The sequence below is a fragment of the Pseudophryne corroboree genome, chromosome 1, assembly GCF_028390025.1.
Source record: "Pseudophryne corroboree isolate aPseCor3 chromosome 1, aPseCor3.hap2, whole genome shotgun sequence".
NCBI lineage: Eukaryota > Metazoa > Chordata > Amphibia > Anura > Myobatrachidae > Pseudophryne > Pseudophryne corroboree.
The window spans coordinates 304,418,915-304,433,768 of NC_086444.1; the positions used below are offsets into that span (position 1 = coordinate 304,418,915).

General features: G+C 39.9%; 1 protein-coding gene across 2 annotated transcripts in view; it reads left to right on the top strand.

The window, feature by feature from the left end:
* RNF34 (ring finger protein 34) overlaps window positions 1-14,854 on the top strand; it is a 71,648-nt gene that overhangs the window by 20,820 nt on the left and 35,974 nt on the right. The gene's annotated exons all lie outside the window — the stretch shown is intronic.

The window sequence follows — 14,854 nt, forward strand, 5'->3', positions numbered from 1 at the left end:
ATTGAATATACCCCATAGGGAGTCAAAGGTTAAAAAAATTGCTCTGTTTTTTTCTGAGGTGTATCTGGAAAAAAATTCACATCTCAGTGCCTAATCCACGTATCACTTTGACAAAGGGTCAAAATGTCAATCAAAATGTTTTATGAATCTTTCCTGACTCAGAGTTCATTAGACATTCCTTTACTTCATACTTTAATCATTTTATTATTTTTTTGGTACAAAAAAAAGTGGGTAGCATTATCAACCTAAGGAAGATTAGTTATGTCCCTTTTTTGGTTACATTGAACCTTAAAGTGTACGTTAAAAGGCTATGAAAGAAAAATAATGGGATTTTGATTGCCTGTATGAGTATTTTAATGTTAAATTATAATTCTCCCGTTAAAAACGAAGCTGTGAAATTTTTTTTTTCCAGATACATCTCAGAAAAAACAGAACATCAGGAGTGGCATTTCCCAGCAATTTGTTTAAACTTTGCCCCCCTATACAGTATCTCAAACTGTGAGGCCTAGAGAAGAAAAAATTGACATGGGTTAGTAGCTACTTGGTACTATCAAGTCTACAAAGTATCATGAAAATCTGGGTCAGTGGGTGTCATGCCTGGGTGAATGACATTTAATGACCCGTAAAGTAGAACATCAGTGGCACAAATCTCAGAATCAAATACTCCTTTCACACCGCGCAAATAAACCGGTATCGACCCGGCATATTGTCGGGTCGACACGGGTCAGTGTGCGGTGTGAAAGTGCCAAATCTGAATTCCCGGGTCACCTGACCCTGTAATTCAACCTGGGTTATAAGCAGTGTTATTCCTGGGTTGAATACCGGGTCAGTGGCTGCATAAACGGATTCCCGGGTCAATGGGACCCGTTTACTAGATAGGGAGAGGCAGTGTGGAGATGAGCTCCTCTCCCAGCGGTGCCCCTGCCGCCGGCTCCGCCCCCCACCGCTATGGCAACTAACCCAGGATATTGCCGGGTCTGGAAGCCAGCGAAAGGGGTAGGAGAGTCTCAATTGCCGGATTCCACCCGGGAAGGACCCGTTTCCAAATCCCGGGTGGGATCCGGCATTAGAGATGTGAAAGGGGTAAAAGTGACTTCCTCACATATAAGACCACCTACCACTACTATCGTAATGCCCTGGACACTGCCCAACAAACATATTTCCAATCTCTCCCCTCTTCTCATGCCACCAACCCCAATTACTTTTTTTTTTTTTTTTTTGTAATGATTCTTTTTATTAAAGCGGTCAAGATACATGACACTCAAAACATAGAAAATACACATGAAAAATAGTAAAAGAATGTATCCTAATTGTAGTATTCAAAAGATAACAGTAATGACTGTAAATTTTCTCTTTTCAAATAATAAAAGAAAATAATAAAATAATGAAACAATGCCTGAGTATCAACATTAATACAACTGTTACAATATGAAAAATAATAAAGGAAGAGGAGAGCAGTAGAAAAGGAGCGGAAAAAAGGGTGGAGAAAAAGGTAAAGAGGCGAACAAGAGGGAGGAAGGGAAAGGGACTGGGGGGAATATCCGCTGAAAGAGGTCAATTTCCTGTCAACACATTAGGTAGCAACACAGCGGCCCATAGTCTTTAAAAGATCTCAATGTGTTACAGTGTCTAGTCTCAAATTTAATCTTTGGAAAGATGGTACAGCATATACCAGGAGGTATTATCAAAAACCTTCCAAATGTGGTCTTGGGTCAGCATAGACAGACTAACTATAAAGGCACCTCATTTTTTATGAACAAGCTGTACCCCCCTTTCAATATTGAAGGCGGCCATACGGCGCTCATGAAAAGGTACTTCTAAGAGCCCATGTTCCCATTCCATCATAGTCGGGGCTGTCGGATAAATCCAGTGAGATAGAATCATTTGTTTAGCAACAGTAACCATCACCGTTCATATTGGGATTAAATGGAAATTTCAAATTTCGAGAGCCAAGAAGAAAAATCTGCAAATAACATTTGTCTAATTGATATAGATAGGTTAAGATTAAACACTTTAATTAAATAACCAAGAAACTTGCACCAAAACTTCCTTATTTTCCCACATAACCAAAAGTTATGTGCTAAATTGGCGTTAAGAACTGAACATTTGGGGCATATCCCTAGCTCTGAAAAGTTAAAGTATTGTCGTTGTAGAGGTGAAACGTACATTATATTCAATACTCTAAGATGTATTTCCTGGAGTCGAGCTGATTTTAAGTATTTAAGTGTCAAATCATTTTTTACCGGAATATCGGTGATATCTGGAAAGTCGGGGAGTTCTTTTTGCCATTGAAGAGAAAGTGGCAACCAGGGTGGCGCATTAGCTTCTATTAACTCATTGTAAAGGTATCTGATTTTAAATGGATGAAGATGGCAGAAAGTAAGGGTGTTATTTATTATAGGAGGAGATAAAGTTTTGCTAAAAGGGTCTATCAGGGCGTCAATGTAATGCCTGACCTGAAGGTACATGAAAAACGCGGTATAAGGAATAGAGATTTTTTTTTCTCGCAATTGAGCAAAGGTGTGGAGCCGTCCACCAGGGTCGAAGACGTCTTTAATAGCATGTATTCCCTGGCAATGCCAGGTGTGAAACAATTTGTTGTCTAGGGATGGGAGAAAATTGGGGTCACCCCAAACCGGTATATACGGGGTTGAAAAAGGATCACTCCTAAGATTCTTGTGTGTAGCCAGCTATGCTTTTATATGTATCAGTGAATAAGACATTGGTCCTGACTTCCTTCGGGATATCAATTAAGGGGGTATGTAAGGGCGCTGCCGGGGAGTACCGGTGAAATAAGGCATCTTCAAGAGATATGTTGGTAAAGGTGTCTTGGTGTAAAAGCCAATCGGAGGCAAAACGAAATAAGGCTTTTCTAGCAAATATTACAATGTTAGGTACACTCAGGCCACCCTTCCGTTTAGTAAGGTAGGTGCGGGCCTTGGGCATATGGGGCTTCCTACCGTTCCAGATAAATCTAGAAAACATTCTAGAGCACATAAAAGCGTCAATCTTCGAAATTGTGATAGGAAGATCTGGAGTAAGTATGCTAAATTAGGGAAGATCACGGACTTCACCACTGCAATCCTGCCCATTAAAGAGTCTAAGATCCATCCAGTTCTCCAACTGAGATTTAATTTTTTGTATAATTGGGGTATAATTGATCGACTATAAGAGTGCTATCGACTATGAGAGGGGATGAATATTCCTAGATATTTTAATTTAAGTCAGAGTAAATTGGGAAGAAAGACTAGTAAGTAAAGGGGAGTCCCTCAGGCAATTTAGAGGTAAAAGCTCAGATTTATGGATATTAACTCGATATCCAGAAAATGAGCCAAACTCGTGAATCACTTCAAAAATAGCCAGAATGGACTTAAGAGGGTTTTGTATAAAAAGAAGCATATAGTCTGCAAATAAACATATTTTAGATTCAATACCATTTACCGATATACCTGTAGATGTCGGTAGTTGTCTAAGGGCGATGGCAAGTGGCTTCAAGGCAATCTCAAAAAGTAATGGGGATAAAGGACAACCCTGTATAGTTCCTCTGTGGGTGAAGAAAGAAGTGGAAAGGAATTTGTTTACAAATATCTGAGTGGACGGATTGTGATATATTAATTGTAAAGTGTTTATGAATTCAGGAGGAAAACCAAATCGTCTTAGTGTCTCGAACAGATGATCCCACGTTACCAAATCAAATGCTTTTTCAGCGTCCAAGGATAGTAAAAATGCAGGATCATCCACTCGAGACAACTCCAGGGACTGAAGTATGGTCAGGATCTTTCGTATATTGGTCACGGAGTGCCTTCCCCATATAAAGCCGGATTGGTCCTTGTGGATTATGGCAGGTAATAGCAATTTCATTCTGTCCGCCCAGAATTTTGGTGAACAATTTATAGTCCACATTAAGCAAGGCAATGGGTCTGTATGAGGAAGGCAATACAGGATCTTTTCCAGATTTGAGTAAAACCCGAGTCACTGCCGAATTAAAGTAACAGAACGGGAAGTGATGATAGAATTATAAAAATCTGTCAAAAGTGCAACAATTTTTAGGGATAGGATCTTAAAGAATTCGCCGAAGAGGCCATCTGGGTCCGGAGTTTTTACATTTTTAAGATTTTTAATGGCGTCTGACACTTCTTGGGTAGTAACCGGAGCCACGAGAATCTGAATGTTCTGAGGAGATTTGCAGCAAAGAGACCTTCTGCCAGAATGATTGCTTTGCTTCAGTGTTAATAGGGTCTTGGGAATATAGGTTATTATAATATGTATGGAAAATATCCGAAATCACCTTTCCATCAAAATGGGTAACTTCCGTCTCATCCTGCAGATGGGGACCATCATCCACTCTAAGAAGGTTGGATAATAGACGGCTAGATTTGTTACCAAATTGAAAGAAGTTGTGTTTGCCCGCAGTTAAAAATCTGTTATCAGTGTGTGATAGGACCTGGTCAAAGTGTTGTTTGGCCTCTCTATATTTGTTTTTATTGTCAGGAGTGGGAGTAGTTTTAAACGTTTGAAAAGAAGAGGTGAACGTAGATTGAGCCTCACGGTATGTTGTGTTTTGTTCTTTTCTAGATTTAGCAGTGAAGGCAATAATGTCTCCCCGCAGTACTGCCTTAGCAGTTTGCCAAAATAAACTAGGATCAGCCACATGGTCTGAGTTATTAAATTGATACGAGTCCCAGGAAGCTGTCAACATATATTGAAAGTTCTGAGACGCTGCTAGTTTGGTCGGAAATCGCCAGTGAGAGCAAGAGCCAAGTGTAAACTTAGTTTGTAAAGTTAAGATCGGCGTGTGGTCCGATATTAAAATAGGTTCAATGTCTGAGTCAATGACCCTGGTGGACAGGTCATCAGAGATAAAAAAAAAAAAAAAAAAAAGAAGCGTGAAAAGGAATTAAACATGGAAGAATAACAAGTGTAGTACAGCTCAATGGGATTGCGTATTCTCCATATATCTATAAGGCCCAATTGAGTTTTCACATAACTTAAATTTACCTTTGGGAAGGCGGTATTTCTGAGTAGAAGCACTTTTCCTGTCTAACACTACAGACAAAACTAGGTTCATGTCCCCTCCCATGATAATTGGAGTATGTAAATATGGTCTCAGAAGATTTGTAATCTTTAAATAGAATGATTTTTCATATATTGTAGGAGCATAGACATTACACAAAGTATATCTAGAACCATCAAGAGTTACATCTAAAATAATATATCTACCCGCTTCATCAATAATTTGATGCTGAATGTCACAGGAAAGGCCTTGTCGAATAAGAATGGCCACTCCTCTCGCTTTTGAGGTAAGAGGGGGAAGCTATGAGTCGGCGACGAAGCATAGTAAGCTTAGCGTGCTCGTCAGGTGTTGTGTTTTTTGTAGCAGAGTAACATGCGCTTTCTTTTTATTCAAATAAGTAAGGATACGCTGACGTTTAATGGGGGAATTTATACCTCAGACATTCCAAGAGTATACTTTAAGTTGGGAAGCCATAGATAAAGTAAAAATTTGGTATATGCCCTCGACATTCAACCATCTGACAAAGAACAATAAGGCAAGTCAACATTTGTAGAAAGGGCAGCAGACTGGACAGAAACAGCTTGAGAAATAAACGTCTCTCTCAGTCCCTCAGGGGGAATGTAGCAAAGAAAAGAAAAAGGAGAAAGGAGGAGTACAAAGAAAGGTACAAGTAAACAAAAATAGAAAAAAAAATATTGAAAGCGATATCAACCACATTACAACAATGTATAGCAACTGTGGAGTAAATCAACATATGTGGGTAAGAGGAGTTGAAGATCCCCCAACGCCAGACAACAGATATGAGTGTCTCATGTGCGGAGAAAATCGTATGCATATAAATACATACATACATACATACATACATACATACATACATACATACATACATACCAACAATAAACTATACCTGTATGAGACATTCAATACACATCTATGAAAGGGCCTCTGGTCTCAATTAGGAATCCAAGCTAGGTATGGATAAGGTATAAGAGAACGTAAGGCAACATTAACATACAACAGCCCAGAGGCAGAACTTACATATTTAGTCGTTTCGGTCCATGGAGTCAGAAGATGGAGATTCCGTCCCTTCTTTAAGGAAAGCTCTGGCATCATCTATATTAGTAAAGTCTTTAGGACCTTGCATCGAAAAGATGCGTAGTCGTGCAGGGTAAGAAAGGGCAAATTTGACCCAAGATTTCACCAGTTGGGAACAAACAATAGACATCTTGCGTCTAGCCCTGGAGACTTCCGCAGAGTAGTCCTGAAAGACAAAGAGTCTTTCTCTTTAATGGCCATCCCATTAAAGAGTGCCTTTTGTTTTAGCTGTCGGCCATATCATTTGTTTATGATGAAAGTTTAGGCACTTGAATATAACCGGTCTTGGGCGAGGACGGTTGGAGTCTCGTGGGGTTTCCAATCTATGTGCTCTTTCGATTTCCATTGAAGACCATTCTTCCGGTATTCCAAGCAAATCAGGCAGGTAAGACTGGAGAAACTGCAGAACATCCGCACCTTTTACAGATTCCTTGAGACCCACAATCCTCAGATTGTTATGTATCAACCTATTCTCAAGTTCATCTAGTTTAGATAACGTGTTGACGAGACAAGGACAACAAGGCCACTTGTTGCTTTAGATCTTCTATTTCTTGGAAGTTAGAGCCAATTCGGGACATGGAACCGAGTTCCGACTTAAACTCATGTCGGCAGTAACAGATATTATCTGCTTGAGCTTGCAACATCGGTTCAACAGGCTCCTTGATAGCTTTAACAATTTCCGCATAAGAGGGGGATGCAGGAGGAGCTTTTGGAGGCATTGGTCAGCAGATTCTGGTTCAAAGGCAGACGTGTCCGCCAACAATGACGAGGGTGATTGAAGAACGGGCAAATCAGGATGTTTTCCTCCCGCTTTTAGTACGTTGAGGTTTAGGTGCAGCCAAGTTGAGGAATTTGTCCATAACACCTTTAGTGGACACAAAAGGGAACGGAGAGTTAAATCAATAGCCGTCCAGCGTCGAGGTCACCAGATTCAGGTATCACAGTTGCTGATGAGCATATTTTACATCAGAAACATCACATTAAGTTGAAGTAATGGTAAAAATCACTTTGGTATGAGGTGTCGCAATATATGGTAGATAAAAGTGAGCAGAGTGAATTAATATCACCATCAGATGGGAGAGTTAGGCACGTAGGGGTATGATAACAGGTAATGAGTAGGGTCAGCACATCCAAATACATTTTAGCATTATGGGTTACCTTTGACGATCTGGCCAGCAGCACCATCAAAAATGTTACCAGCTCCTGTAGGTGAGCCCACCCATGGAGAACACGGCCGTCCTCACACTAATGGGATAGGGCGGGGTTGGATAGTGAGGAATATCAAGTGGCAAATAGCTGGTTGAGCTTCCGGTCGCAGGAGTCTTTATACCGTGAAACAAAAATATCAGAACCAGCTTTCGGTGGATAGGTAGTAACCAGCAAAGTGTTTTAGTGAGAAAGGCGTAAGAGCAAACAGCCCTCTGGCAATGGTTTTCACAATGTGGGGTAGTGTAGACAATATAACAGAATATTCCACCTCTGAGCAGCTGCAGAGATTATACTGAGAGGGAGCAGTTGTGTGTTCAAGAGCATTTGCATATGCACAAGGTGGAGAAGTGAGCTTACCTTCACTCTGTAACACGGCTATATGCTGTCCTTGCCTATCATGCCATTAAGTAAGATACAAATATACAGATAGAGTGCGCTGTCAACGGCAGCCTGTACAGGGAAGGTCAGTTCCCTAAAATATATATATAAAGAAAAGAGAAAATGTACTGGCGCCGGCTGGAATTCAATAACAGAATATATATAGATTATATAAAATATATCTTTAATAAATTCAGCTAGGAGATTTAGCTGATCTCTCAAGAATAAAACAACCACATTAAAAAATGAATCACATTAATAAAATGGACGCTGTAGGAGGCCACAGAGTATTAACCCTTTCAATTCAAATGTCCACAGTTCCTGGCTAGGACACTAATCCACATTTGCCCACAAGTTGTTTTGTATGTAACTTTTTACCAGACTTGCTTCCGGATAAGGTCCCCTAGGAGTCCCAAGCACTAGATACCCACTAGATACTATCAGTGCCGAAGAACTTGCATCCTACTTCAAGGACAAGATTGATAAAATCGAAGATGAAATGGTCTCCTCCTCCTCCTTAGCTACTATCCTACTCAATTCCCTACCTGAGCCCTTTGGCACTTTCTCTTCATTTGATCCCACTTGTGAAGTATTTAACACTCGTTTCATCCTCCAACTCCACTACCTTTCCTCTTGATCCTATACCCTCACTAGTTAGTAAAACTTTGTCTCCTCTGCTTATCCCAACCTTAACTAAAATCTGTAATCTGGCTCTCTACTTGCATCTTTCCTGCTCTGTTCAAACATGCAGTGATCACTTCCATTCTGAAAAAAAAAAATCAATTCTGACCCAAACAGTCTAACTACTGTCCCATCTCTCCGCTCTCTTGCCTCTCCAGGCTACTTGAAAGATTTGCCTACACTCGCCTCACACACTTTCGCAACTTATTGGACCCACTTTAGTCAGGCTTTTGTTCCCAACACTCCACAGAGACAGCACTGAATAAAGTAGTGAATGATCTGGTCACTGCCAGATCAAAAGGCGATTACTCTCCTCTTATTCTTCTAGATCTCTCTGTTGCTTTTGACACTGTTGACCACTCTCTGCTCATACAATCACTACAATCTCTAGGTCTTCATGGCACAGCCCTTTCTTGGTTCCTATCCTACCTATCTAATCACTCTTTCAGTGTCCGCTTCTCTGCTTCCACCTCCTCTTTGCTACCTCTATCAGTTAGAGTACCGCAAGGCTCAGCCTTAGGTCCTCTGCTTTTCTCAAGCTATACCTCATCTCTTGGGAAACTAATCGGCTCCTTTGGATTTCAGCATAATTTGTACACTGATGATACTCAAATCTATCTATCCCCTCCAGATTTATCACCATCTGTATTGGGACATGTCACTGAATGCCTTTCTCCCATTTCATCCATTGTCCCACACCTTCAATCTGTCTCTAAATCATGTTACAAGAATCTTAAAAACGTATCCAAGATACAACCTTATCTTACACAAGACACGGCAAAAACTCTAATCCATGCTCTGATTATCTCCCGCATTGATATTGCAAAAGTCTTCTTACTGGTCTTCCTAAGAAAAGGCTCTCACCACTACAATCCAGTTTGAATGCAGCTGCAAGGCTGATCTTCCTAGCAAGACATTCATCGTCTGCTGATCCCCGCTGTCAGTCCCTCCGTTGGTTTCCCATATTCTACCGTATTCAATATAAAATACCTCTACTCGCATATAAAGCTATTAACCAAACTGCATCTGTCACTTCACTTATGTCAAAATATCTCCCAACGGGACCTCTCCGCTTTGCACAAGGTCTGCATCTCTAATCTGCACGGATTACTTGCTCCCATTCACAATTGCAGGACTTTATTCGGGCAGCACCCACCCTATAGAATGCCCTCCCACACATAAGACTATCCACTAGCCTCCACATTTTCGAGCATTCCCTGAAAACTCGCTTCTTCATGCAAACCTATCAAATTTCAGAACTGCGCACATAACCTTCAGAAGCACTCATATCTAAGTACATCCCATCAGGACTGCCTTTGCAATCTGGTGGGACCACTATGCTTTAGATGGTGCCTACCCTTGTGTATACTCCTATTTCCCTATAGATTGTAAGTTTGCGAGCAGGGCCTTTCTACCTCTGTCTGTCTGTTATTACCCATTTTGTCTTATTACTGTTTTTTCCAATTGTAAAGCACAATGGAACAAGCTGTGCTACATAAGAAATTGTAAATAAATAATAATTTGGTTGGAGTGTGTTCAAACTGAAATCTAAATTGCAGTGTAGAAATAAAGCAGACACTATTTACCATGCACAGAAACAATATAGCCCACCCAAATCTAACTCTCTCTGCACATGTTACATCTGCTCCACCTGCAGTACAACATCATTTTGCCCAATTGCTAAGTTTTTTGTTTGCTAACTAACCTGAATAACCCACAAAATCCTCAGGATATGGTTTCAGTACTTTAGACCTGGAGAGTCTCTGTTCTACCTTCTATGAAATAGCAGCATTTGATAGCTCTTCTCAGATAATAGAGGGGATTGTTCCTGTTTTTATTTATATATATATATATATATCCACGTATCTGAGGGCACTTGCATGCCTCAAGTGAAATGCCAGGGGGCCTTCCCAAGGAATAAATACCACACTGTTACCCCTGCTTTGCAAGAATAAGGTGGCACCTCACAGACTTCTTGAATGTGCAAAAAAATAAACTTTACTCCATTATCAATGTTTCAAGAATTGGGGGATATTCAATTATCCGCAAATTCGCGGCAATCTTGCAGTGAAAGTGCAGGTGAAAATGGGGAAATCAGCCTGTACCCCAAAAAATGCTAAACTAACATGGGAAAACAGAAGAGAAGTGTGTTAGAGATCACATTAGAGCGTTTTTGGGGACTTAAATTGTGTGAAATGGCTGTTATATGCATTTTTTTTAAAAATGCAAAAAAATTATAGAAAGCAATTTTTTTTGAGCAAAATAAATGCTCTCATTAAATTTTGGGTACATGAAAATGGGTATAATTATATATTTGGGTCATTTTAGGGTACTTTAAAAAAAAGTGGAAACAGACCGATTACTCCCATCTGCAAGCCTAAAAAACACCTGTCCCACTCATAAAGCACCCCAATATACCTGTCCCATACCTTGAACCCCAATTTCCATGACTTTTTACTTTTTCACCCCAAAAATGACATGTCATTATTGGCCAATTAAAAATAATTTAAAACTTCAACGTGCCTAATTAGTCATTAAGGGGGGTGTCCCAGGAGTTCTGTACCATATCCAAACATTTTTTTTTTACCTTAAAATAGTGACTTTTCCCAACTTTTCACCTGCTTCAGAGAAGGTGAAGTGAAATTTAGTGAAAAAATGATCACCGATAAGTTTTCACGGAAAATTGAATAGGCTGTAATTGCGTTTCACGTGAAAAGTCCGTTTTTTCACCCGAAAACCGGACTTTTCACGTGAAAAGTTCGTTATCACTGCTAATTGAATATACCCCAGTCTTTTCATCAGGATATTAAACAAAAAAGTGAACAATCAATTCTTACCTATAAAGGATGGTGTGACCAATAAATTGTTAGTGCTGGAATTGTTGCCATTGCCGCTGGGGAGTCGCGGGTGCTGATGTCATTTGCAGACTCCTCTGCGCTGCAATGCATCTGGGAACAGTTGCCCTAGAGATTAGGTAAACAAGTGTAAGGTAATGTAGTGAGTCCATTGCCTAGCAACGAAGATTGAGCATAATTTTGCCATGAGCACAATTTAAGAACAAGAAAAACTTTGAAAGTAAAATTAATTCCTGTAATGTTTTCCTCTGCCAAGTCAAAAAGTAGTTGACTTATAAGAATCTAATTATCATATGAACGTTGCAGGCTTGCCTTTGGATGCTAACCACTTCTCTCTGCCACCTACACCATGAACAGTTCCGGAGAAATGCCACTCTGCTTCTTTACCAAAATCATCTTTATGAGAGCATAAGTTGTCCTAGGTTTTTTTTGTTCTTAAATTGTGCGGCTGACCCATTGGAGAAGTAATTTTTCTAAGCTTTTCTTCAAGAAGTTTGAGTTTTCTCTGGACGTAGTAGACTGCCACTGTCTTAGAAACATAGAATTTGACGGCAGATAAGAACCACTTGCCAATATAGTCTGCCTTTTTTTTTTTTTTTCCATATTTTTATCTCAAACCTTATTTGATCCTTATTTCTTTGTAAGGATATCCTTATATCTATCCCATGCATGTTCAAACTGCTCTACTGTCTTAGCCTCTACCACCTCTGATGGGAGGCTATTCCACTTGTCCACTACCCTTTCTGTGAAGTCATTTTTCCTCAAATTTCCCCTGAACCTGCCTCCCTCCAGTTTCAGTGCATGTCCTTGTGTCCTATTGCTTATCTTCATTTGAAGAATGTTTCCCTCCTGGACTTTGTTAGAAACTTTCGAATATATCAAGGGTTTTATCATGTCCCCCCCCTTTTCCTTTCTCTGCTCCAAACTTTACATATTGAGATTTTTTTAGTCTTTCTGGGTATGTTTTGTGGTGTAGGCCATGCATCATTTTAGTTGCCCTTCTTTGTACAGTCTCTAATGTATTAATATCCTTTTGAAGCTATGGCCTCCAGAATTGAACACAGTATTCTAGATGAGGTCGTACCAATGACCTATACAGTGGCATTATTACTTTTCTTTCTGCTGCTGGTTCCTCTCCCAAATGCAGCCAAGCATCTGACTAGCCTTCCTCATTGCTTTGTTACATTGCTTAACTGCCTTTGTGTCCCAGACAGTCCGAAATAACATAGCTAAAATGCTCAGTTTTTGTTTTTCCCTTGTAATACACCACAAGTGGGAGAATTATAGCTTGATCACTGGTCCAATCATAACCGGATGACTGAGGCTTCTTTTCTTTTTTTTTCAAAAACATTAGAAAATTGGCTTTTTGAGAAAATCAAAATTGATTTTTTTTATTTTTATGGAAACATACTGCTGTTACATCATATGAAAGACCATAAAAAGAGTTTTTCTTGAAAAAATTGCAGCTTTTAAGGCATATATCTTCAAATCCAGTTTGCATATCAGCCTAAGATTTGAGGACTTTATCTATAATCTGAAACTGTCAATTTGAAACCTGTGTTGATTTGGTGTGGAATAACCCCGCGTGGTGGGGACGGCAGCAAGCAGGCTTATTTAGCAGGGTGCCACAATTAGGGCAGGGCACATTTTGTCACTTTAAAATCAGGCAGGGCGTGCCTCCCTGCTAAAAACAGCCTGGCGGCTTTAATGTACTGCACTTGACCATCTGAAGTATGTGACCACACTATTTATATAAAAAGTCATGCATACTCTGCAGTCACCTAAACTCCAAAGTGTATTTCATTTAAATTCAGGTAGTGCTGGTTCCAAAAGGTTGTAATACCATGTCAAGCTGGCCAACCACATCATAGTCCTCCATGGTGCCTACACTGACTCTGTATTTGCCATAGATTTTATAACACAATAAATGCTTTAAATAAATAAATAAATGTTAAATAAATATATATAATTATTGTTAGTTGTTGTGGTGAGTTCAGAGCCGCCTTGATTTTTATTTAAATAATGTAGTCACGGGTCTTCCGGCTCCGGCATGTGAACTGTGTTTTAGGAGGCGCTCCGCTGCCACAGTTCAGCTTTCTTTTTCACAAGCCCAGGGATGGGGGAGGTATTTGCAGATGTTGATCATCTGGAAAAAGTACAAAGTAGCAGAGAGAAATTACACTACCATAAGCTTGATGAATTGGAAAACAGGTTGAGAAGAAATAATCTCTGGCTGGTTGGTCTCCCTGAAACAGGGACCTGCCCTATTTGATTTTATTCGTACCACGCTCCCCTCACTACTACAGATACAGGGGGCATGAGGGGATTTAGTGATCGAACGAGCACATAGAATGGGCCCCTTACGCACTCATACAGGAGCAATACAACGTGTATGGGGCAGATCTATTAAGTCTGGAGAAGTGATAAATGTGTTGGAGTTAAATCATATATCCACGTATTGTGTCATTAATTGTGCTATAATTCTTATATTCTGTGTCCCTATAACTAGTCTCTTTATTCCAGTATAGAGTTAATATGCCTAAAGTAGTAATCCCTGTCAACCTCTGAACATCATTCAAATAGATGTTTACGTAACTTTATCAAGTCTTCTATCAGAACAACTAGGACTCAATGACATTTTACAAGACTAATCAGAACTAAAAGAACATGTTATGGAATATCTGATGGACCTTTGCTTTGGACAACAACACTTTATTATGAACAAGAATGACCCCTATGATGACGAAGCCTATTGGAGAGCCCAAGTATTGTGTATATAGGAGATTTCAGATTCATGGACTTGTCTGCCATCTACTGGATAAAACCACTTTCCTGAATCAGCTGTTTGACCATCTTTAGAATTGCCCATCAATCAATGTCTTCCATTTTATCATTATGTACGCCTTGTTTATATAATCATTCATAATTGATTTACAATGTTAAGGTATAATATGTAAGCTCCATGCTCTAAAGGTATGGAGATCATTGATGAACTCTGTCTTGGTCCACGCTACTCTGCGCAGAATATTGGGTGCGGTTCCTTTTTGAAAATAAATTATGCTGAATATCATCACACAATGGAGACTCCTCATCTTAATTATTTTACTTTAACAAGTGCAAGGTGATAACACACCAGCCAGTCAGCTCCTGTCAATTTACATATTGGAGCTGATTGGCTGGAGTGTTATCACCTTGCACTTATCACTGCTTTATCACTGTTTTATCACTTCTCCAGGCTTAATACATCTGCCCCACTCTTAGAAAATTGAAGCATTTAGGAACAACAGCAACTCTGCCATAAAGCAGAAAACAACATAAAATCACAGCGGGGTCAACGATTGCTATGGTGCATGGTACGCAAAAGTCACCAATACTCTGCTGATTCCGTAGCTGAAGAGTTCCAAACTTCCACTGGCATTAATGTAAGCACAAAATTTGTGCGGCGGGAGCTTAATGGTATGGGTTTCCATGGCGGAGCAGCTGAATGCAATCCTCAGATTACAAAGTCCATTACCGAGCGTCGAATGGAGTGGTGTAAAGCACACGGATACTGGACTATGGAGCAGTGGAAACGTGTTCTGTGGAATGATGAATCACGCTTTTCTGTTTGCCAGTCAGATAG